A 6832-nucleotide genomic window follows, 5' to 3' on the forward strand; every position below is an offset into this window, starting at 1 on the left:
GTAGTTGGGGGGGGGGGGGGGGGGGGGGGGGGGAGGGCGAAAGTGGAGGCAATGGTGGCTGAGCTCGCGGAGAGATACGAGCTAATTGTCAATCAATCGGCGAGACCTCGCTCATTATTGCCAATTACATTGAATTCAATCGCAGAGGCGAAAACCTGACAATCGGCAAAATCGTTGCTCTGCAGGCGCCGTCGCCGCCGCCTCCACCGACGACGACGACGACGACGACGACGACAACGACAACGACAACGACGACAACGACGACGACGCCGCTCTCTCGGAAATCACTTTCCAAGCCACATTTACGTGCTTTTTTCTTTCCCCGGACAACCCCGCACGTCTATTTAACGCTGCGTGCTCAAGCGCGGAGGGATAATTGCCATTCCTTGAAAACTATTTTGCTTCTCGCTCTCTTTCCCGGTCGGCTCTCCCGCTCTCGCATTCGGAGCCTCTCCCGGCGCATCGGCTATATCGCGCATGCGCACGAGTCGCTGCTCCTTTAAAGCTTAATCCGCAACGGCGTCTATGACCGACGCAAAAGTGCTTGCGTTCTGAGGAAGCGACGGCAGCGGCGAAGGTGACGGCGGCGGCGGTGGCGGCGACGCCGATGACGCCGGTGACGACGATGACGACGACGACGACGACGACGACGAGGACGACGACGACGACGGGGGAGGTGACCTGTGGCGGTGGTGGCGGTGGCAGCGGCGGCGGTGGCAGCGGTGGCGGCGGTGGCGGCAACGGCGGCTAAGGAGGAAGAGTAGGAGGACGTCGAGGAGGAAAGGGAGGAAGACGAACGACTCTGTTTGTTATGCGCTTTCGCTGCTGCTTCTGCTTCTGTTGCTGTTGTTGTTGCTGACACGATTGCTGCTGCTACTGCTGCTGCTGCTGCTCGGCCGGTGTATCGATTCGTAATAAACGATAGTATTTGCCCGGATCAAAACCGATTGGAAGTCAAGTGCGATCGCGATGTGTACATACGGACGTTTAGAATAATTTAAGCAGCACTGCTTACCGGAAAATCGCCCGAGTGTGATGTTCGTGGTGTTCGATGCTGTCGAGTGGGTTGGAAAATTCACAGAGGCGCTGAAAGTGGTGCCGAGGAACTTTATTTACTTGGTGGGTATAGAAAATAATAAATTATGGCGAACAACAAGTCTCGTTGTTATTATCCTAGAATTTAGGAATTAAGCAAGCGTTTTGTAATAAGTCATAATAGAGTTCAAATGTTTTGCCAAAAAAAGCTGCTGCGCCCTTACATTGAAAGGCGAACGATGTAATTCTCGTGTAAGCCGTGCATATTCAAATTCTGCTCGCGCGTATATTGATTCATGATTTAATGGATGGACGAGCAGTCAATGCTTTATTCTTCATTCTTCATTTCTAAACTCGATGAAAATGAAGAAAATGCCCATATAAAGGTCGATGCGTCAATTTTCATTGCACTTGTGTAAACGTATAATCTAAACAGATAAATTCAAAACTTATGACGATCGAGACTAATCGTAATCCTCGAATAATTATAACCGGTATTCCATATTGAAAAATGCTTTATTATTATTATTGTTATTATTTTTTTTATTAAGGCAAGTAAGTAAATATATGGCATTAAAAAGTATAATTTAGTTTTTTTTTTTTTTTTGTCGAGGAAATACTTTGAACGCGAATTGTACGTAAGGTAGTACGGAAAAAATTTCAAAAGCATGAATTATAAATGAATTTTTTTTTTTTTTTTGGTCAAATTAGAAACTAATTATTGAATAAACGAAACATAATATAAAAATATGATTGTGTTTATCAAATTTTTTACTGTTTCGACAGTTATTTGCAACGTAACTGACTATACATTTCTTATTATGTCGTATCAAATGGTACCATTTTGCATAATATTTCCATTCTAGTTTCTTTTATTTTAGACCTTCGAAATTTCTCTCGTCTCTTAGCTGTGTTTTATTTATTTATTTATTTATTTTTATTTTTTTTCAACGTCAAATGCTATTAATGCTATTATATACTTGTTTATTGATCAATATAATAATTAATGTTTGAAATAAATTACTAACAATTTTAAATTAAATTTTTATTGTTTGTATGTGAATGGTCGCAAGCGTTTTTCATTGTTTTCCATGCGAGAACATGGATCGATAAGTCAAATTGAATTCAAACTACATCATCTATATTTAATATAAATTATTGAATTCTTAAATACGAGGTATCTTAAATTTTTTTACATAATATACGTATATGAAGGAAATTATAGAGAGTACTTAAGTCATATCTCTTACTACGACAAAGATTTTCCATAATTAATCTTAATTCCTATGTACGTACACTTCTAAATACACTCGTGAACGAAATTTAAAGGCGATAAAATTTTGTTGAGGCGCAGTCATCAATATTAAAAGAAGATATTTATATAAAACGAATGATTTGTTAATACGTACCGAGACGTAATTATTGTACAAATGATAAGGGTAGCCGAGAGTTTGTTAAATCTGCTGATAATTTTCTAATTTATTTATTCGTAACATTTTATATTCATTTATCTGCATGAATATTTCAATTTTATTGATAGTTACATACAGTTTTAGCATCAATTAAATAATTTTTATCGATTTCGAATCTGCATGCTTGCTTTATGTTTTTCTTTAAAAGATAGAAATAAATTTATTATTTTATTAGACAGGGAGTAAGTAAAAGAATTGATTATTATTTTTCTTCTCTATAAATTTCGTATAATTTAAATAAATATTTATATTATAAAATTTTGAATTGATTAGTTTGTTTTACTATTTATACCTCTAAATTTGTTAGTTTTGTTTGAAAAATTGCACATATACTTAACCATACGATTAATTTTATTATTTTTATTATTTAATTTATATTTTATAATTTAATTCCGCGATAGAATGTAACGATCATTATATATATATATATAGAAGTCAGTAAAGTAGAGAAAGTATATATCGCTTAATTTTTATAATGTTTATTGAAAAATATATATTATTTTCATTAAATTTATCAAATTAAATTAATTAATATTAATGATATTGTTTAGCTTTTATTTCCAATTATAGTAGAATATAAAAGCATTCTCGTTTTAGTTGAATAATCCTTACGATATTCTTTAAATATCGTTTAGATAGATACGTTAATAATATTGAACATAAACTATTCATAGGTGTTTCTTAATATTACTAGTACATAATCGATTAATCTCTAAGATTATTTAATTATTTAATTAGTGAGTGGAATTCGCCGATCGACAAAGATTTTTGTTGATTATTAATGATATTGTAAAAGAAACGAGTAATGAAATACATATAATTATGGAAATAGTAATTGATATTGAAAAAAAGAAACAAATATTCTCCTGTCTTTTTTTTTAATGTATAAGATTACAATCTATATATTTCCGTTAGACAACTTAAATTTTTTTTAAACTGTAAGCATGTTTAAATAAAAAAATATTGTCGATTATCTCGAATTTTAATGATCAAAAGCAATCATAAGAAATGAATTTTTCATGAATTACACGTACACGAGACTTCGTATTATATAATGATTGTTTATTAATTATTTTTAATATGTAATAGAAACTACTACTTTGATGATTTTTTAATGTGAAATATTTGTTAATAATATAGCAGCAGCCGTTTATTTATATAAATATACATTCATACACATTTGATAGGGAGGTATTTCTAAACAGTTTTTAAAGCTTTTCAATATGGTTTCTTTCATTTAAAAATAATTAACATATTGACCAATGTGTACTGTAATACTCGGGGCAAGAATGTTATTATCATTCGTAAGATCATAAAAATTATTTTGAAGATAAACAACTTTTGTAATAAATTTTATAAATTATTATCAATTATTGGTCAGTTATCTATAATTGGGATGAATTTCTATTGAACATTTACATAACATGATAAATAATATTTTTATTAAATCTATCATTAGTTTTAAAAAAATAAAATAAAAGTTTACCATTACCTTTTTTTTATCTTTTATCGTTAATTTGGTAATAAGGTGGCTTGTACCGTATCGCCTCATCACCGATATAAATTTATGTCGATGGTTAATTAGCCGAAGAAGTGAAAAATTTAGAAAATACTTTTGGCAAAACAAGTAGTTAGCAAGTAATGTAATTGCCCGTCATTTCTCAGCATGACTGATGTATTAACGATACGTTTTACGACATTGACTCCCCCTACCCCTCCCTCCACCTCCCCCGCGCGCTTCTGCCCCAAAATACCATTGTGGATATCAATTTGGTTCCATTGTGTTTATTACAAGCATTTGACACAATATTCTATTAAGGAGAGGGAGAGCGACAAAGAGTGAGAGAGTGAGTGAGTGAGTGAGTGAGTGAGATAGATAGATAGAGAGAGATAGAGATAGAGATGAAGAAAGAGATAGAGCGATAGGAGAAGAGAAGAAGAAGAAAAAAAATCACTAATGTACTACTAGCAAAGTACACTAAATTCATGTAATATTTATTTGAAATGTACCGAGTAAATGCTTATTTCGACTCAAATTTTTCATGCTAATTCACGATAATATTCTTTTTGTGAGCTTATTATGTAAAAACAATAGTAATTTCTATTTTTGATTGTCTTAAAAAAATTCTGTTACATACGACGAGCAACAAAGACAATCCGAGAACATAACAATTGAAAAATCGGTTTATTTTCATGGATCTAGTAGTGCGCTTACGTTGGTAAACATACGCCTGTACTTGAAGGTTAACTGTTTTCATTTATTTAAATTTCTTAAAATATATTGCCGCCTTCAAAATATGTATAATTGACCGATCCACCGAAGCAATAAGATTGAATATAAATTGGAATTTTTTATTAGCATACTAAATTATCCGGCAGTTCCATTAGTTAGCTGTATCACGTTGTAATTTATAAAATGTAGAGGATGTTTTTGTCACAGTACTTTCCCGTCTCTAAATAAACTTAGAAAAATGGTAATTTCCTCGGAGATAAAAAGGTAGAATAATATTGAAAAATCGGCAGTAGCCGTAGAGTGAATTTTAACCGAAATGCCAATAGCCGCGAGCCAATACCTTCGAGCGGTGAAGATACGGGAATTATGACGAGAAATTATAACGCGTTGTCGAGGAAATTGAGATTTTATTGGAGGCTTAGAGCGTTCCTAATGGGGATTGTTAATTTATTTTCTGGGCAACGGTGTGGCAAGCGTGGCAAGCGTGGCCATACATACGTACGGTCGTCCTCCTCTCAGGATAACGTTTGTCGCTGCGGAACTATCGGACGAGCAAGGAGAAGCCAACAAGGTTAATAATATTTGACGAGGGCTGCGGAGGGGAAATTAGCCAATTCATGCAAGTATTCACGCGTAAATTAAGAACGAGAGTTCTTAGAGGAGGAAAATGCGGCTCATAAAAATCGCGCCATAAACAAGTTTCGTCAGTTGCGCGGGACGTGGAGCCGTCGAGGCTGTTCAGGTTAAGAAGAAGAAGAAGAAGGAAAGCGAAAGCGATCGTCGGGCACCTCGTCGGCAATATCAATTGCAATCCGGACGCGTCCTTAATTGTGCATACGCTGCTGTGCGATGTGAGGCGCGTTTTTATGAATGGCCACCCCGGGCTGGTGGGAGACCACCGGGGGTCACGAAGCGAGTCCCAGGGAGTCGTGTTCAAAGGCATCATCGCAGTTGTAGCGCCGAGCTTGCACCGCCTCTTCCTCGTGAGAAACAATCGGCGGTGGTGGTGGTGGTGGTGGTAGTAGTAGTAGTGGTAGTAGTGGTGGTAGTAGTGGCGGTGGTAGAGGTGGTGGCAGCGTTGGTGGCGGTGGCGGTGACGGCAGCGGGGACGGTGTCGCACGTGTAGAGCCGGGTGCCGCCGTCGAGTAAACAAGCGCCCGAGCTACGTGGGGTGGATAGAGCGCACCACGTTCCCGTTCCTCCGGCCGCGGTTGTAATCCCTCCCTCCCATTCGCCCGCTCCTCCTTCCCCATCCTGCCCGGTCGCTCGAGCCACGCCGTTGTGGAAGTGGCCTGTCGGGCCGGCGCTGGTCACGTGGTGCGCCCGGGCCGCCCCTCCCGGTGGCCGCCCGCCGTTTACGGCGCGGGATTCCGGGAATCGGAGCTTCGTCCCGCCGCGCGCCCCGGCCACGAGCACTTGTGGCACCCGAGGGCCGCCGTCCGCCCGCGCCGCCGCCGCTGCCGAGTCAGCCCGAGAGGCAAGAGCGAGCGAGACCGAGGCGGCGGCGGCACCACCAGTGGCCCCCAGTCGATGCCTGCGAGATCCTCGCATGCGGACGCACCACCACCGCGCGCGCGCGTTTCACTCTTTGCCGGTTTTCCTCCTCTTCTTCTCCCTCTCTCGCTCGCACGCTCGCTCAATCTAACTCACTTGCTCACTCACTCACTCACTCACTCTCTCTCACTCTCTCTCTCTCTCTCTCTCTCTCTCTCTCTTACACGCACGCACAAACAAACACACACTCGTTCTCTGTCTCGCCCTCCTTCGCCAGCACTCCCACCGTCGGGCGACCAGAAGACAGAAGGCGTCCGTGGGGCCCCCCGAGAGTGGCGATCGATATCGATCGCGCGGGCGCGCGCGTGCCTTCACACGGCACGAGGATACGCGGCTCCACGGGGAACACGAGCGCCGCGGCATAGGAGGGACCGAGGAGACGCGGGGCTCGGCGCCGTCGCCGTCGCCTATCACCCGAGCCTCGACCGAAGGAGCCAGCGAGAGAGGTGAGTCTTATTACATACCTACCTTACCTACGTCCTCCTCCTCTTTTGTCCGCATCGTCGCCCCTTTACTCTCTTTCTCCCCCCCCCCCCCC

At 40.4% G+C, this 6832-nt stretch overlaps 1 protein-coding gene across 3 annotated transcripts in view; it reads left to right on the plus strand.

The window, feature by feature from the left end:
• Positions 1-939: 939 nt before the first annotated feature.
• Stat92E (Signal transducer and transcription activator Stat92E) overlaps positions 940-6832 on the plus strand; it is a 22611-nt gene continuing 16718 nt past the window's right edge. The window contains exons 1-2 of one of the 3 annotated variants that reach the window (XM_011499019.1): positions 940-1119; positions 6512-6740. The gene's annotated coding sequence lies outside the window, so the exon portion shown is untranslated. Of the gene's footprint in view, positions 1120-6467; positions 6741-6832 lie in introns of those variants that run through there. The other 2 variants (XM_011499020.1, XM_011499018.1) reach the window with 2 other exon arrangements.

Source organism: Ceratosolen solmsi, unplaced genomic scaffold (assembly GCF_000503995.2).
Source record: "Ceratosolen solmsi marchali unplaced genomic scaffold, CerSol_1.0 scaffold2, whole genome shotgun sequence".
NCBI classification, from domain to species: domain Eukaryota; kingdom Metazoa; phylum Arthropoda; class Insecta; order Hymenoptera; family Agaonidae; genus Ceratosolen; species Ceratosolen solmsi.